Here is an 18,483-nt window from a genome sequence, read left to right on the forward strand (position 1 = left end):
GCATGCCTCCTTCTGCTACTGGGGCAGACTCAGGTCGTTCCTCCTCCGAGTGATTCTGTGCTTGCGCAGGCCTTGGCAATGGTGAGGGGCTGTGTGGCCTTGCCCTGTGCTGTTCCTGCTGCAGCTGTTTCCACAGGATCATATTGTGTAGCATGGCACATACATAGGTTCATAGGTTCATAGGTTGGTACTAGGCTTTCGACCCTAGGGCCTATACAAGCATAGCCATAACAGTTCCCTGGCTATTTATGCCCACACTATTTACTTCCCTGGACCCCTATCTAGCAGGGCGACTGACGTGATCCCTGGGGTGAATTTACTTACTTCCTTGTTTCCTTGTTTCACTTGAAAGAAAGTTACTGTTTGTCGTTTTTGCATTTAAGTTACCTGTAACACATTGCACTTAAGTTACCTGGCACTTGCTCACTAAAGCAATTATATAAGTCAGCACTAAAAATTAAAAGCACTACACCCTCACTCCCCACTGGCCCTGGTTTTCAATTATTAAGGAATTCCCAATATTATTCTAGCATGTCCAAAGGTCAGTTGTCAATCTCCTCTCCGGTCCAGCTGGTGAATCTGGGAATCTTGAGGCAATGTTAGAACTGCCTCATGTACACAGACAACCCTCTCCTCCTCCCAACAAATTCCAACACATGTGAGAGATGCAACCATATAGCCAAACTGGAGGCTAAGCTCTCTCAACTCAGTACTGGCATAACCAGTCAGGAGGAGAAGGAAACCACACTCACTACAATTCCAGTCTCACATAGACCTACCACGACAGCAAACCAAACACATAATCACACTAAAACATACTCAGAGGCTCTAAATAAAGATCTGCTGAAGCAGCCAAGACCTCCAAAGCAGACACCCAAGCAGCCGCTACCTCAAAACAAAACACGTGCAACACATATCTCACAAAGCCAGTGTGCCAAACAGTCACAGCCCTTAAGACTAAACAACACACCTGATACACTTGTAATAGGTGACTCTATCGTCAGGCACACTGACGTCCTGCTCACCAGGCTGAACAAGGAGAGGGTCACGGTGAGCAGCCTGTCGGGCGCTAGGATCCGCCACATAACACAAGCACTCAGGTCACTCCAAGGCAAGTACAAATATGACTCAGTCATTGTTCATGCTGGTGTGAATGACCTGAGACGTACCTCCCTGGACTTCATGAAAAGAGACATAAAGGAGGTCTCTGAGCATGTAGCCCAGGCCGATATGACCCTGACCTTGAGTAGCATCTTACCCTCACCAAGAATGATGCCACAATATGAAGACAAGATGATCAATTTCAACAATTGGCTTAAGTACTGGTGTCATCCAAAGGGGATCCAATGCCTGTCAGCTTGGGATGATATGCTCGACAAGAAACGATGCTTCACTAGGGACGGCTTGCACCTGTCACCCCTGGGCTTTTGGATATTGGCAAAGGCTCTTGCTACCCCCATAGTGCCTTTTTTAGGCAAGGCTCAAAAGACAAACCCACCTCCATAGGTATCACAAGGGATAAGAAACTAAGAGTAATGCTACTCAACGCCAATAGTCTAAACCTGAAGATGCACACACTCGAAACTCTCCTTAGCATGGAGAACATCGATATCTGTGCAGTAACAGAAACCTGGTTCAGGGCTTCCGAGAGCACCCCAGCACTACCAGGTTATACCTCATACCATGCTTTCCGGCCCCAAAACTTGGACAGAACCACAAAAGGAGGGGGAATATCGATATTCATCAAAGATACTCACACCTCCAGGTTGGTGGCAAAGCACGAAGCAACAGAGACTATCCATGTGCAACTAACAGTGGGTAAAACTGCCTTCCAGTTTATAGCCTGCTACAGACCACCCTCCCAAACCCAGGAACCCAACTCGGCCTTCCTGAGAAAACTGGAAAATATGAAGGTCTCTCCAAATACCATTATATTGGGCGACTTCAACTACCCAAACATAGACTGGGAGCATTACTCTAGCTCCAACACCCTATCCCAAAGGTTCCTAGAATTTATAAACTCAAATGCTATGGAACAACTTGTTACCACTCCCACAAGAGGGGAAAACATACTGGACCTGATCATCACCAACATGGGGACTCTATGCTCCAGACCAGAAGTGTATCCCTCACTGGTAAGATCAGACCATAAACTAATCTCACTGGATATTCACAACCCGACCCCACCCCCTGCCCAGAAAACCACAGTGAAAAACTTCTCTAAAGCAAATTTCACACTCCTCAAAACTGAGGTGGAATCCTTCAAAGCCCCCAAGCCTGTGGAAAATACGGCCCAGACTGCAGAATCCTTTATAAACTCATTCTATGAACACCTTCAGGAATGCATGGATCATGCGATCCCAAATAAAACCAAGACCCAATCCTCCAAAGGCAGATGTCCTGTCTGGTGGACCCCAGCCATAAACAAACTATACAATAGAAGGAGGAAGCTACTAAATGATAGAGCAAAATCCCAAAAAGGGAAAGCATCACTGATCAGTATTAGCAAAAAACTAAGGGCACACATAAAATTGTCTAAGGCCAGCTTCGAGAGAAAAATTGCACAGGACACTAAGGATAATCACAAGGCTTTCTTTAGTTATGTTAGGAACCTGGGTGGTAATTCCCAGATATGCTCAGAATTAGTCCAAAATGACAAAAAATACACCAAACCCACAGACATTGCCAACATCCTAGCTGACAGGTTCAGTGCAAACTTCTCCCCCCTCCCCACCAAAAGGGCAAATATCTATCCCAGCAGAGTGCTGCCCCCCCCTGACATCTCAGATGCTCAGGTAAGAGCCGCCCTCTCCAAAGCAAAAAACACAGCATCAATGGGACCAGATGGTGTCCCGGGCTGCGTCCTACATGAACTCCAAGAAGAGCTAAACCCAAACATAAAACTACTGTTCAATCTCAGCCTTACTACAGGATATGTGCCCAAAGAGTGGCATACAGCAAAAGTGGTCCCTCTCCATAAAGGTGGTGCCTCAACGGATCCTGGAAACTATCGCCCCATAAGCCTGACTAGCTTGGTCTGCAAAGCTATGGAAAGGATCATCATGGACCTCATAAATAAAGATATTGGGGACCTACAAACACTGGATCCTACCCAGTTCAGCTTTGTTAAGGGCAGATTCTGCCTCTTAAAACTAGTTGATTTCTTTGAAACAGTCACCAAATCCATTGACGAGGGGAAGGTGGTCCACACAGCCTACCTGTACCTCGCAAAAGCCTTCGATACAATACCCCACTCGGGCATTATAGATAAGCTCACCAGCTTAAATATAAACCCCTATGTCACTAGATGGATTGCAAACTGGCTCAAGGACAGAACCCACGTGGTTAGAATTGCTGGAGCCATGTCAGACTCCAAACCAGTTACAAGTGGTGTCCCACAAGGCTCAGTCCTGGGACCTCTCTTGTTCGGTATATATTTCTCAGAGGTACAGGCAAACACGGAAGGACTGTGGCTGACCATGTTCACAGATGACTGCAAACTGGGCCATAATACTCTCCAGCCGACACAAGCATCCTCCAAAAGGGCCTCATAGAAACAGACAACTGGTGCCAGAGCCATGGCCTCAAGCTAAATGCCAAAAGTGTATAGTCATCCCTTTGGCAAAAACAAAGTGCCACAAATTACCACATAGGTGGTAATCCATTAAGTACAGAAGAAGTAATTAGGGACCTGGGGACCCAAGTTGATAGCAATCTCTCATTTAACAACCACGTGGCCAAAGTGGTTAGAAAAACATTTTATATAGCCCACCTAATCATGAAGGGATTCACATCTAGATCAGGGAGGTCATTATCCTCTTTACTCATCCCTCATCAGGCCCATAATTGAGTACAATGCCCTTTTGGGATGTACCTTACCAGACACCTGCAGCAACTGGAAAGACCCCAAAAGTACCTCATCAAGAGGATCAAAGGGCTCAAACAGATGCCATATGCTGCCCGGTTAAAGAAACTCCAGCTCTACTCAGTGGCATACCACCTGTTCAGAGGCGATCTGTGTCTGATGTATAAAGCCATGTCCAACCCAGAATTAATGGACATGCTGCACCTCAGAAAATCCAAATCCCATCGAGCTACGCGCTCGAGAGACTTGAACCTCAGCACTGAAATAAATAGGACATGCTAGAGGGACAGATTCATAACCCAGAGACTCCCTTTACTCTGGAATAAAATCCCAGTCCAGGTTAGGCAGAGTCCCTCATTGACTCTCTTCAAGAGGAATCTTGATGAGTGGATGGGAGATCATAGGTTTACCCCGGGTATCACTTCTGTGTCACTGTTAGACAGAGGCACAGTATACTAACCTCGAAAAAGGTCATAGCAAAATAAATTTAAAATGGGTGGTGAAAGCCAAACACATTCTGGCTAGGCTTATAAATGCCCTAGGGCAGATAGCCTAGTATGAACCTATGAATCTATGAACCTATGAACCATCCAATCATCAAAGTTCTGTTTGAAGAGGGCCAAAGAGGAGCTCTGCTTGACATGCATGGGCAGTCTATTCCAGAGTCTGGGGAGTCTCTGGATCAGGAACCTATCCCTCCAGAATGTTTTGTTTATTGTGATGACAGGGTTTAGATCCCTGGAGCATGTGGCTCTGAGGGATTGAAATTTCTTTAAGTGTAGCATGTCCAACAGCTCTGGGTTTGACATGGCCTTGCATGTTAAGCAGAGATCACCTCGGAGTAGACAATATGCGACAGAGAATAGCTGGAGTTTCTTAATGCGGTTGGGATAGGGCATCTGCTTTAGGCCTGTCATTCTTTTAGTAGGTATTTCTGCAGCCTTTCCAGTTGTTGCAGATATCTAGAGAGGTACATACCATGACATACACACATACAATGAAAATTTGGGTACATGTAGCTGGAGAGTAGTGCAAGGCTCCACTGGTTATGTCCAGGCACTGGAACCATGACTTGAACATCCCAAATACATGCTCTATTATGATTCTGATCTGTGTGTGTGCCTCATTATGGAGTTCTTGTTCGGGTGTGTGTGCATTTCTGATGGGTGTCAGCCATGGCTCCAGTGCGTAACCAGCATCCCCCACTAGGTGGCCATAAGTGATGTCCCCATTGGCAAATCTCTGGTACAGCTGCGTCAGATGCCAGATGTGTCAGTCGTGATAGCTTCCAGGGCAGCCAGCACACACATTCATTATAATGCCCTAGACATTGCACATGACCTGGCAGTTGATGGAGGGGAAGCCATTGCAGTTGATGTAGCCCCTACCCTGCTCACTGGGTGGTGCTTTGATAGGTTCATAGGTTCATAGGTTCATACTAGGCTATCTGCCCTAGGGCATTTATAAGCCTAGCCAGAGTTGTGTGGCTTTCACCACCCCTTAGGTTGAAGAATACTATACCCATTAGTTTGCCGTGCCTCTGTCCAGCAGTGATACAGAGATGATCCCCGGGGTAAACCTACGATCTCCCATCCACTGGTCAAGATTCCTCTTGAACAGAGCCAGCGAGGTGCTCTGTCTCACATGGACCAGGATTCTGTTCCACAGCATAGGGAGTCGCTGGGTGATGAATCTGTCCCTCCACAATGTCCTATTTATATCCGTGTTGAGGTTTAAGTCTCTTGCTCTTGTGGCTCTGGTGGATTTTGATTTGTTTAGGTGGAGCATGTCCATTAATTCCGGGTTGGACATGGCCTTGTATGTCAGGCACAGGTCACCTCTGAGCAGATGGTATGCGACTGAATAGAGCTGGAGTTTCTTCAGTCGGGCAGTATATGGCATATTTTTGAGCCCCTTTATCCTTTTGTTGAGGAACTTTTGGGGTCTTTTCAATTGCTGCAGGTGTGGGGTAAGATACATTCCGAATGGGGCATTGTACTCAATCATTGGTCTGATAAGTGAAGAGTACAGGGGAACAATGACCTCCCTTGATCTGGATGTGAATCCCTTCATAATCAGGTGGGCAATGTAGAAGGTCCTCCTAACCACTTTGGCAATGTGAGTGTCAAAAGAAAGGTTACTGTCAACTTGGGTCCCCAGGTCCCTGATAACCTCTTCTGTGCTTAATGGATTGCCACCTATGTGGTAACTTGGGGTTACCTTGTTTTACCAAAGGGTATGACTATACATTTTTTGGCATTTAGCTTAAGGCCATGGCTCTGGCACCAGTTATCCGTTTCTATGAGACCTCTCTGAAGGATATCTGTGTCTGATGGATTTTCAACTATGGCGCCCAGTTTGCAGTCATCTGCAAACTTTGTCAGCCACAATCCTCCTATGTTTGCCTGCACTTCTGAAAAGTAGATGCCGAACAAGAGGGTGCCCAGAACTGAGCCCTGTGGGACACCGCTTGTGACCGGCTTGGAGTCTGACATGGCACCAGCAACTCTAACCCTGTGGGTTCTGTCCTTGAGCCAGTTTGCAACCCATCTTGTGACATATGGGTTTACATTTAAGCTGTTGAGCTTTTCTATGATACCCGAGTGGGGTATTGTGTCGAAAGCTTTTGCAAGGTCAAGGTAGGCTGTGTGAACTGCCTTACCCTCATCAATGGCCTTGGTGACTGTTTCAAAAAAGTCAACCAAGTTCAAGAGGCATGATCTGCCCTTGACAAAGCCAAATTGGGTAGGATCCAATGTCTGTAGGTCCCCTATGTCTTTATTTATGAGTTTCATTATGATCCTCTCCATAGCTTTGCAGACCAGGCTTGTTAAGCTTATGGGGCAGTAATTACCAGGGTCCATAGAAGCACCGCCTTTGTGGAGTGGAACCACAGTTGCCGTACGCCACTCTTTGGGTACGTATCCTGTGGTAAGGCTAAGATTAAACAGCAGCCTTATGTGTGGGTTTAGTTTCTCAATGAGTTTGTGTAGCACACAGCCGGGGACACCATCCGGTCCCATTGATGCTGTGTTTTTAGCTTTAGAGAGAGCAGCTCTCACCTGGGCATTTGAGATGATTGGGAGGCTACACTCTGCTGGGATAGATATTTCTCCTTTTGGAGGGGAGAGAGGGGAGAAATTTTCACTGAACCTGTCTGCCAGTATGTTTGCAATGTCTGTGGGTTCAGTGATTTTTGTATCATTTTGGACTAATTCTGAGCATATCTGGGAGTTTCCACCCAGATTTCTAACATAGCTAAAGAAGGCCTTATGATTGTCTTTTGAGTCCTTGGTGATTTTTCTCTCAAAGTTGGCCTTGGATGATTTTATGAGTGATCGTAGTTTTTACTAGTATTGATCAGAGATGTCTTCCCTTTTAGGGATTTTGCTCTATCTTGTAGTAGCTTTCTCCTCTTGTTGTAAAGTTTGTTTATGGCTGGGGTCCACCAGATCGGGCGCTTGCCTTTGGTGGAAAGGGTCTTGATTTTATTTGGGATTGCTTGATCCATGCAATCCTGGAGGTGCTCTAAGAAAGCATTTGTAAGGGATTCAGCAGCGTGGGTTGTGGTTTCCAATGGCTCAGGGGCCTTGAAGGATACCACACCAGTCTTAAGTGTGAAGTTGGCTTTTGAGAAGTTCTTCACTGTGGTCTTTTTTGTTGGGGGTGGGGGCAGGATGTGGATCTCCAGTGAGATTAGTTTATGGTCTGATCTCACCAATGAGGGATATACTTCCGGTGTGGAGCATTTTGTCCCCATGTTTGTGATGATCAGGTCTAGTATATTTTCACCTCTTGTGGGGATGGTGACAAGTTGTTCCATAGCATTTGAGTTTATGAACTCCAGGAACCTTTGGGCTAGGGTATTGTGGCTTGAGTAATGTTCCCAGTCTATGTTTGGGTAGTTGAAGTCACCCAATATGATGGTGTTTGGAGAGACATTTATACTCTCCAGTGTCTTCAGGAAGGCTGTGTGGGGTTCCTGAGTTTGAGAGGGTGGCCTGTAACATGCTACAAACTGTAGAGCAGTTTTGCCTATGGTTAATTGCACCTGAATGGTCTCTGATGCTTCGTGAGTTGCCACCAGCCTGGAGGTGTGGGTATCCTTGATGAATATGGATACACCCTCCTTTTGTGGTACGGTCCGGGTTTTGGGGCGGAACGCATGATATGAGGTAAAACCTGATAGTGCGGGGTGCTCTCAGGAGCCTTGAACCAGGTTTCAGTCACAGCACAGACATCGATGTTCTCCATACTGAGGAGGGCTTCGAGGCGTGCATCTTGAGATTTAGACTTCTGGCATTGAGCAGCATTACCCTTAGTTTTTTTTCCATTATTGTTTTCTAGGGCAGTGGGTTTAGAATTTGAGCCTTGTCTAAATAAGGCACTAAGGGGTGGCAAGCGCCTTTGCCAATATCCAGACACCCAGCGGTGACACGTGCAAGCCATCCCTTGAAGCAGCGTGGCTTGTCAAGCATGTCATTCCAGGCAGACAGACATTGGATCCCCTTAGAATGACACCAGAAATTAAGCCAATTATTAAAACTGATCATTTTGTCTCTGTATTGTGGCATCATTCTTGGTGAAGGTAGGATACTGCTCAGGGTCAGGGTCATACCAGCCTGGGCTACATAATCTGAGAGCTCCTTTATGTCTCTTTTCATGTAGTCCAGGGAGGTACATCTCAGGTCATTCACACCGGCATGGATAATGACTGAGTCATACTTGTACTTGCTGTGGAGTGACCTGAGTGCTTGTGTTATGTGGCGGATTCTAGCGCCTGACAGGCAGCTTACTGTGACCCTCTCCTTGTTCAGTCTGGTGAGTGGGACGTCAGTGTGTCTGACTATGGAGTCACCTATGACAAGTGTGTCTGGCATTGTGTTTGGCCTTAAGGGCTGTGACTGATTTGCACACTGACTTTGTGATCTATGTGTTGCTTGTGTTATGTCATGAGGTGGCAGTTGTTTGGGTGTCTGCTTTGGAGGCCTCTGCTGTTTTGGTAGATTTTTGATCAGTGCCTCCGAGTATGTCTTTGTGTGTTTATGTGTTTGATTTGTAGTTGTGATAGTTCTATGTGAGACTGGGTTTATGGTGTGTGTGGTTACCTTCTCCTCCTGTCTGGTTTTGCCAGTCCTGAGTTGAGAGAGCTCAGCCTCCAGTTTGGCTATATAGTTGCATCTCTTGCATGTATTTGTGTTTTGTGGGAGGAGGAGAGGGTTGTCTGTGTACATGAGGCAATTGTAACATTGCCTCAATATTCCCAGATTCACCAGCTGAGCAGGAGAGGACGCTAGCAACTGACCCTTTGACATGCTAGAAGAAATGAAAAAGTTTGCTGTGTAACTGGGTCAGAAAGGACCTATAGGGAAGTGGGTACTCAAGGGGGTTTTAAGCTAGTGAAGTACTTTGTATAATATAGAAGTGCTTTACCTGACTAAAAAATGCTTTAGGAACAAGTGCTGAGCTTTACAGACAGAGAATAGACTGTTTAGTAGAGCAGTTCTAAGGGAAAAAATGAAGAGCAGACTTTACGGAGCCAGAAATAGTTTAACCTTGTTTAACCGGTGCTGCCCGATGGTGCTCTAGTGGCAACTCCGCGCTAAATGCAGACAAGGCAATAAGTCAGTAGTACAGGCTAGCACACTTTAGTGTGCAGCCAAACAATTAAATTAAACAGCAAACAAACACTTTTCGACTTGAATTAGACTAATTTCGACTAAAATGTACTTTTAAGTGCAGATAATAAAAAATGCAGGATACTTAATCAAGAAAGCAGTCGCTTTTTTTCAGTTCTCTGTAGCCAGGAAGACTCAACAGGACCACGTGGAGCTGTGTCTGAGCAATATGGCTTCAAAAAAATGCCAGATGCAGATTTTAACCAGGGAACTCCAAAAGAGCTAGACATGGTCCAAAATGACCAATTACTACAGCTTCTTGTGCTGAGGTCACTTCCCTCAAGGACAGGTAGGCTATTCAAGGCTCCCCACTCCCACTGGTGAGCTAAAAAACTTCCTTCTATCCAAGTAAGGCAATGGACAACACAGGAACTACAACACAGCCCAGGATACAGCAAGGCATGTAAACTGGTCTAACTAGTTTAGGAGAGGCAGGAAAACAAGGAATATTTTTTTTTTGTTTTTAAATAGAAACACACAGAAATGCAGAAAAGGCAATAAGTCAGTAGTACAGGCTAGCACATTTTAGTGGGCAGCCAAACAATTAAATTAAACAGCAAACAAACACTTTTTGACTTGAATTAGACTAATTTCGACTAAAATGTACTTTTAAGTGCAGATAATAAAAAATGCAGTAAATAACTATGAAAACAGTTAAAGCTTGTTCTAGGTAAGCAGTAAAAGGTAAAACAAATATAAAAAACAGCAGGATACTTAATCAGGAAAGCAGTCACTTTTTTTCAGTTCTCTGTAGCCAGGAAGACTCAACAGGACCACGTGGAGTTGTGTCTGAGCAATATGGCTTCAAAAAAATGCCAGAGGCAGATTTTAACCAGGGAACTTCAAAAGAGCTAGAAATGGTCCAAAATGACCAATTACTACAGCTTCTTGTGCTGAGGTCACTTCCCTCAAGGACAGGTAGGCTATTCAAGGCTCCCCACTCCCACTGGTGAGCTAAGAAACTTCCTTCTATCCAAGTAAGGCAATGGACAACACAGGAACTACAACACAGCCCAGGATACAGCAAGGCCTGTAAACTGGTCTAACTAGTTTAGGAGAGGCAGGAAAACAAGGAATATTTTTTTGTTTTTTATTTGTTTTTAAATAGAAACACACAGAAATGCAGAAAAGGCAATAAGTCAGTAGTACAGGCTAGCACACTTTAGTGGGCAGCCAAACAATTAAATTAAACAGCAAACAAACACTTTTCGACTTGAATTAGACTAATTTTGACTAAAATGTACTTTTAAGTGCAGATAATAAAAAATGCAGTAAATAACTATGAAAACAGTTAAAGTTTGCTCTAGGTAAGCAGTAGAAGGTAAAACAAATATAAAAAACAGCAGGATACTTAATCAGGAAAGCAGTCACTTTTTTTCAGTTCTCTGTAGCCAGGAAGACTCAACAGGACCACATGGAGCTGTGTCTGAGCAGTATGGCTCCCTTCACTCTGGATGTCTTGACTCTTGATGTCTATCTGCATGCAGTCTATAGCACCCACTACCTCAGGGCATTCTGCTATTTGGTGGAAGAGACACATATTGCTGGTCAACACCTCACGGGTGTTGTGGAAATATACATGCACACTGGCATTTTCTGACATGGCATCCAGGAACTGGTGGAGTACCCTGGAGCCTGATGCTTGTGAGATCCCCATTATATCCCCAGTTGGCCTTTGGAAGGTACTTGTGGCTAGTATCCTTAGGCCTACACATACTTTAATATCCACTGGGATGGGTTCCCCTCTGTTGGTTCTGTGTGTGAGGCGCTCCACTATCTCTAGCTCATGTAGACCCTGGTAGGTTACCCTGGGTCTGTACACTCTTCTCCTTCTCCTCACTGTGGGTTGGTCATCAGCATTCTCATCCTCACCACCCTCAGCCTCTTCCACATGTTGATTTATGAGAGCTAGTGCAGCCCCTATCATTTTGTTGCTTTTGTTAGGTAAAATTTCCCCACTTGTGTACACCGGTGGTGTAGAGTTTGTGGGGAAAAAACAGAAGGAAAGGTGTTTGCATAGTTTATAGTAGTGTGCTGGGCTGGGCTGCTGCCTGTGTAATTGGCTGATTCTGATACATTTCACCTGTCAGCTATGCTAGTTCTCCTTGATTACCATCCTAGTGCTGTTTCCCCTTCCCATTGCCTTACTGTTTAAGTCCAGGGCCGCGCCGCACAAACACAGTGCTCAGATGTCAACAGAGCTGCTATTTCCTGATTTACTTTTGTTTTTCCATTTAAAACATGGTGCACAGTACGCATACCCACTTGGGCAATGTAAAGAGTGCTTGGCAGCTTCAGACACATCCCCTTGCTTAGCTCTGCTAAGCTAAGAGCAAACCTGAGCCACAGGGCTCCAATAAGCTTACAGTATGCCTGACACACCTTTCTGTGATGTCAGCTAGCTTTTAGGCTTGCATTATGGTCTTCCTACACCTACATGGCTGGGTGCAGGCTAGCCATGAGGAGAAATCTGGGATTCAGTATCATTCCCCTCATTTGCCTAGGATTGCCTGCTAATGTCTAGTTATAAGTCTGACACTGAGCCTTCCCCTTAGCAACCGCTATTCACTGGCCATGTTGTTTTCTGCCTGCCATTGACTTTAATGGCAAAATTGTGATTTTGTAGGGAAATATGTTTTCAGGGTTTTTCTGTTATTTTCCAGCCTATCCCATTTGCACACCGCTACCCTATGCTTAAATGGCCGAAATTGGCCAAAAAAAATAAAAGTTATTTTTATTTATTTTTGCAACTATTTTCAATGCCAATGGCCATATATTTGGCCATTGGCATGCCTTACACATTATAGGTTCATAGGCTCATAGGTAGGTACTAGGCTATTGGCCCTAGGGCCTATATAAGCCTAGCCAAAGGTGCCCTGGCTTTCGCCGCCCAAGAAAATTATTTTCCTGTGCCACTGTCGAGCAGAGCCACAGAAGTGATCCCCAGGGTGAATTTCCTATCTCCCATCCAATCATCAAGATTTTTCTTGAACAGTGCTAATGAGGAGCTTTGTTTGATATAGATAGGTAGTTTGTTCCAGGGTATGGGAAGTCTCTGGGACAGGAATCTATCCCTCCAGCGTGTTCTGTTTATTGTGGTAATGATATATACACCCTTTATTTGGAGCTGTCATTGCTCCATTTTGTAGTTTGCAGAAATGTACTCAGTTAATAACAGAGTACATTTCTGCAGATTACACTAGTCCTGCATGGATGGCTGCCAGCTTCCTGGATTGCAAATTCACCTCATTTGCATGGTTTTCATCTGCAAATGGGGTAATTTGCATACTACAGCTGTGTCCATGCAGGAATATTGCAGGAGCACTCGTGCAAGTCCCGGGAGCTTCTTTCTGGATCTCTCAGTGGCCATATTGCCTCCAGCAGCTCCTGCACTATTCCTGCATGCCATGCAGAGCTTGCTGAATCCAGGGGTATAGATTCACATGACTTATACAGATTTACAACTGCCTGCATATATCATTTCTTCCATTTTCTCTTTTTAGTTTACTATAATCCACTGATATATGGTATAAAAATAATAAAAATATTTCATGCTACAAATACTCTCATGGCAAACTTAAATATCAGGTTATAGTATAGCTATTTAAAGGATGACCATTATTAACTATTAGCCCCTTGCTTTTCAGACCAGCATGTTTATTTATTTATTTATTTATATTTGTTGACCGGGAGTGCCCGACTGGACGTAGGTCCATTTTCAGCGGAGGCCCTGGGAGAAAAGCTCCACATTTAAAATAAACAGACAGTAGTTACATTGGATTACATAGCGATTAACAATTTACATAGCAATTACTTACAACATATTTACAGATGAAGAACATAGTACTTCAGTAGACAACTAGAATCTTTATCTGTGAAGTACATAACAGACATTAACAAATGTTACAATAAGAAGTTCCTACTGTATAATAAGTAATAGGCTTATGAGCATCTGAGCTTGCTATAATCAAGGTTGTTAGTGGAGTGGAAAGAAAGGTAGTGGTTGGATGGGGTGGGTGATATTAGAGTGGGAGTTGCAAGGGCATAGTTATATTATAACAGAGCTCATTTCTAATCCATCACATCAATAAATGAATTGGAAGTAAGATAATTACTTTTTATACATCTGCAATTAACTAATGAGGGTGAGAAATTAATGCCAACCCTTGACCCTTAGCATCTGTGACTAGCAGTCTTCAAAGAATCTCACCATAATATCCAGGCATTAACAGCTGACCAGACCCTTGATTCAGCTCTGGCTCAAATGCTTCTCAGATATTCCTGGCTTGCACATCTCTATTTAATGCAACCATTATCAGAAAAAGTAGAGCTAGCATGAGGAAGTATCAAAGTATTTCATGTGGTTTGTTGCCTCCTCTGCTCAGTCTGTATTGTAAGATTTAAAAAGCAGATACATTCTTGTTTTAAGTTTTTGTCTGATGTAAAATTGATTGTACAGTGTACATAGATTCATGATTATGATGATGATGAAAGAATTTTAGATAGAGGAGTAGTACTGGAAACTGAAATGGAAAGTGAGGTCAACACAGAGATTGTGGTGTGGTGTTGCCTGAAAAAGGCAAATAGGGTGAGGAGTATTGCAATTTAATATTAATGTCACTGGTACAATTTTGGAAGGAATTTCAGTCAGTTTGAGACATTCTTTACAACTGCAGAATGGATGCATCAAAATATTTGAGGTTTGTGAAATAGCTATTGTAAACTTTTTGGATTGCCAGTGTGACATCATGCTACCAATGAAGCAGAACGCTATGATGTAGATAATAAAGCAATACAGACATTCAGGCAGCTTGTATATATTGAACAGAAGCTGATAATCATAGCAGAGATGGCAAGAAACAAGAATTTATGGTTTAATAAAAGGCCTGACAGTAAGGAAGGGCCAAGACATTTAGAATTTCATCCTTGCTTCAGTTTCTGTCACGGTGGGAGTAGGAGCACATTTCATGTGTACAGTGGTAAGTGGGAAAAATACATGCAATAGTAGCTCACCCAATACTAACAGAAGCAGAATTTGTAGTTCACAGAAGTGTTTAAGTATAGTAAAAATGTGTAAAAAGTGTAAAAGTTGGAAAAGAAGGTATAAATTGAGATTCCTAGTAGTTTTGAAGGTATCGTTTTTCATGCGTGGACTTGTATAATACAACATTGGCAACGGCAAAAGTGAAAAATTTGTCACACTTGACTAATAACTGTTGAGAAAACAAAGCATTTTGGCCTTGATAACACTCATCCTGTAGATATAGAAGATGAAGGGAGGATCCGGGAAGACGTCACGATGAAAAAGGAAGAGAATATCTATATACACACACATGTATGTATATATATATATATGTATGTATATATATATATATATATATATATATATATATATATATATATATATATATATGGTTTACAATCAGAATGTTGAGTGACAAATGGTTGAAACTGAATTGGTTGAGCACACTATATTGAATGATCAAAATGTTGAAATTAAATGAGTCTAAACTCACAATGTCAAAATGATCGAATTTGCCGATTTCTGCACAGTAGTGGGATCTTGGAGTTGATATATTTAAGTTGGGAGGGTATGGGGGGCACAGCCCCCCACATGGGGGTTGCAGTAAAATAGTAGAGTTGATCTCATTGCTTTTTCTATGCAATGATTGTAGACATTTTGACAATTCAATGTTTTGTGTTGGGATCTAATTTTTTTGACCAAATGATAGTTAGAAATTTTGTCACTCAGTATTATATATGGTAAGGGAAGAGAGATGACTAGAAGGAACTGTGTATTTGTCTGGTTAACTGAGAGGTGTGGCTATTACAAGATCTGGGGATAATGTCTAAGACTGGCTTGGAATGTGTTGTATGCACAAATATAAAATGCAGTCTTACTTGGTAAGGTAAGGTAATGCTAGTTAGATTATTCTGTCACTGCAGATCTCCAGTTTGTTTACTAATTTTCAAGATTAAGAGTGTGCTTCAGTTAAGAAACTGAAAAAGTATCTGAGGCGTTATAAAATGTGCAGTACATTTTAAAGGTAATGAATATGAATGATGTATATTAGCATGAAAGGTTAGTTTGTATGGTTTTAAATTTAGATATTGTTTATGTTATACATAAAGCTAATTGTTGTTTTGTCAAAGTAATAGACAACATATAGTGTTATTAATTTCAGTCTACTAAGCCATATTAGAAATTTCACATTTGGTTAAGTATAATGTAGTTGAAAATCCTTACGCAAACTGACGATTGTGAATGACAACTTTAAACATAGTTGAGAAGAGACCTGGTATAGTTGCTGTTCCTTCCAATGCTTTTGTTAATTCTTGACATGTAAACAAAGCATTGGGTGTGTGTGTCGTCCATGTTCTTATCTTCATTGCATTTTAAAATAAATTCATTAAACTAGATTGTTAGTAAATGAATTTAAAATTACCACAGGGACAGAAGATCCATTCTCAGGCTGTCTGTAAACAGCCAGACACCTACAATCCACTATCTGTCTGCCTGTGATGACATGATCGACAAGCCATGATGCTTTGCTAGAGATGGCCTGCACCTGTTGCCCCTGGGATTCTGGACTCTGGCTAAGGCTCTAGCCACCCTTATAGTGCCTTTTTAGGCAAGGTTCAAATGACAAATTCACCACCCTAACAGGTACAGCCTAGAAGAATCTGAGGGTATTGCTACTCAATGCTAGAAATCTAAACCTCAAAATGCACTCTCTCGAGGCACTCCTTAAAATGGAGAACATCGACATCTGTGCAGTGACAGAGACCTGGTTCAAGGCTCCAGAGAGTACCCCTGCATTATCAGGCTATAATTCATACCGCACCTTTCGGCCATCTAACCTGGATCGAAACACTAAAGGTGGAGGCGTGTCCATATTCATTAAGGTTATCCACACCTCCAGGCCAGTTGCTCAGCATAATGCATCCGAGATTATCCAAGTGCAACCAACTCTGGGCAAGACCGCAATCCAAATTGTAGCTTGCAACAGATCCCCCACCATGCCCCAGGATTCCTATTCCTCATTTCTTAACACATTGGAAAATATTAGGGTACAACCTAACACCCTAATAATGGGTGATTTCAACTAACCTACCATTAACTGGGAAAACTACTCATGTACTAACTCTTGTTCCCAATGTTTTCTGGAATTCATAAATTCCAATGCCATGGATCAACTTATCCACACCACTACCAGGGGCAGCAATATCCTAGACCTGGTTATTACCAACATGGGCAACCGGTGCTCCACACCAGAGGTCAATTCCTTGTTGGTCAGATCCAACCATAAGCTAATCACCCTAGACATCCACATCCCTCCCCCACCCCCCATTAGGGAAACCACAGTAAAAAACTTCTCCAAAGCCAACGTCACGCTTCTTAAGACAGAAGTGGCAAACTTCACGACACCCATGCTGACGGACAATAGAGGCATGACTGCTGAATCCTACACAAATGCACTTTATAAGCACTTACATGAGTGCATGGATCGTGCAATCCCTAACAGAACCAAGATGCTATCCTCCAAAAAAAGGAAGCCAGTCTGGTGGTCCCCAGCCATAAACAAACTCTATAACAGAAGAAAGAAACTGTTGCAAAAAAGAGTAAAATCCCATGACTGGAGAAACTCCCTGGTCAGCTTCAGTAAGAAGCTGAGATCCCTCATAAAATCCTCCAAAGCTAGTTATGAAAACAAAATCACCACTGACTCTAAAGACAACCACAAAGCATTCTATAGCTATGTCAAGAATCTCAATGGCAACACTCAGATCTGCTGTGAGTTACAGCACAATGGCACTAAATATACAGAACCAACGGATATTGCCAACATCCTAGCAGATAGGTTCAGTGCTAACTTTACCCCTCTGTCATCCCCTAAAGGGCCCATCTCTATACCAGAAGAATGCAAAGTTCCTGTAATCATGGCTGCACATGTAAAAAACACACTATCCAAAGCCAAGAACACAGCATCCATGGGGCCTGACAATATCCCGGGCTGTGTTCTACATGAACTACAGAACGATCTGGCACCCCACCTAAGTACCATGTTCAATCATAGCCTCACCTCAGGCTATGTGCCCACTGAATGGTGCACAGCGACAGTTATCCCACTCCACAAAGGGGGAGCCACCACAGACCCAGGAAACTATCGCCCCATTAGCCTAACGAGCCTGGTCTGCAAGGCTATGGAGCATATCATCATGGAACTTATAAACAATGACATTGGTAATCTCTAAACTCAGTACCCCACCCAGTTCGGGTTTGTAAAAGGCAGATCATGTCTCCTAAACCTGATAGACTTCTTTGAAGCAGTCACCAAAGCCATAGATGAGGGTAAGGTGGTTCACACAGCCTATCTAGATCTTGCCAAGGCTTTTGACACCATCCCCCACTCTGGAATTATAGATAAACTCACTAAACTAGGTATAAATCCCTATGTCACAAGATGGGTTGCCAACTGGCTCACTGACAGAACCCACACTGTGAAAGTAGCAGACTCCAAATCCAGCTTCAGACCAGTGACAAGTGGAGTACCACAGGGTTCAGTCCTGGGTCCTATCCTGTTTGGTATCTACTTCTCTGAAGTACAGGCCAACACAGAAGGTCTTTGGCTAATGAAGTTCACAGATGACTGTAAACTAGGAGCTATAATCAAAACTCCAAAAGATGTGGACATCCTACAAAAGGGCCTTGCTGAGAAAGATGCCTGGTGTTAAAGCCATGGCCTCAAGCTCAATGCCAAAAAGTGAATTGTTATTCCTTTTGGTAAAAATTCAGTACCCATGAACTACCACATAGGTGGTAGTCTACTTAACACTGAAAGTGTGATAAGAGACCTTGGGACACAGGTGGACAGTAGTCTCTCTTTTGATACTCACATCGCCACAGTAGTCAGGAAATCCTTCTATGTGGCACACCTC

Source organism: Protopterus annectens, chromosome 8.part0, assembly GCF_019279795.1.
Source record: "Protopterus annectens isolate FY-2018-M chromosome 8.part0, PAN1.0, whole genome shotgun sequence".
NCBI classification, from domain to species: Eukaryota; Metazoa; Chordata; order Ceratodontiformes; family Protopteridae; genus Protopterus; species Protopterus annectens.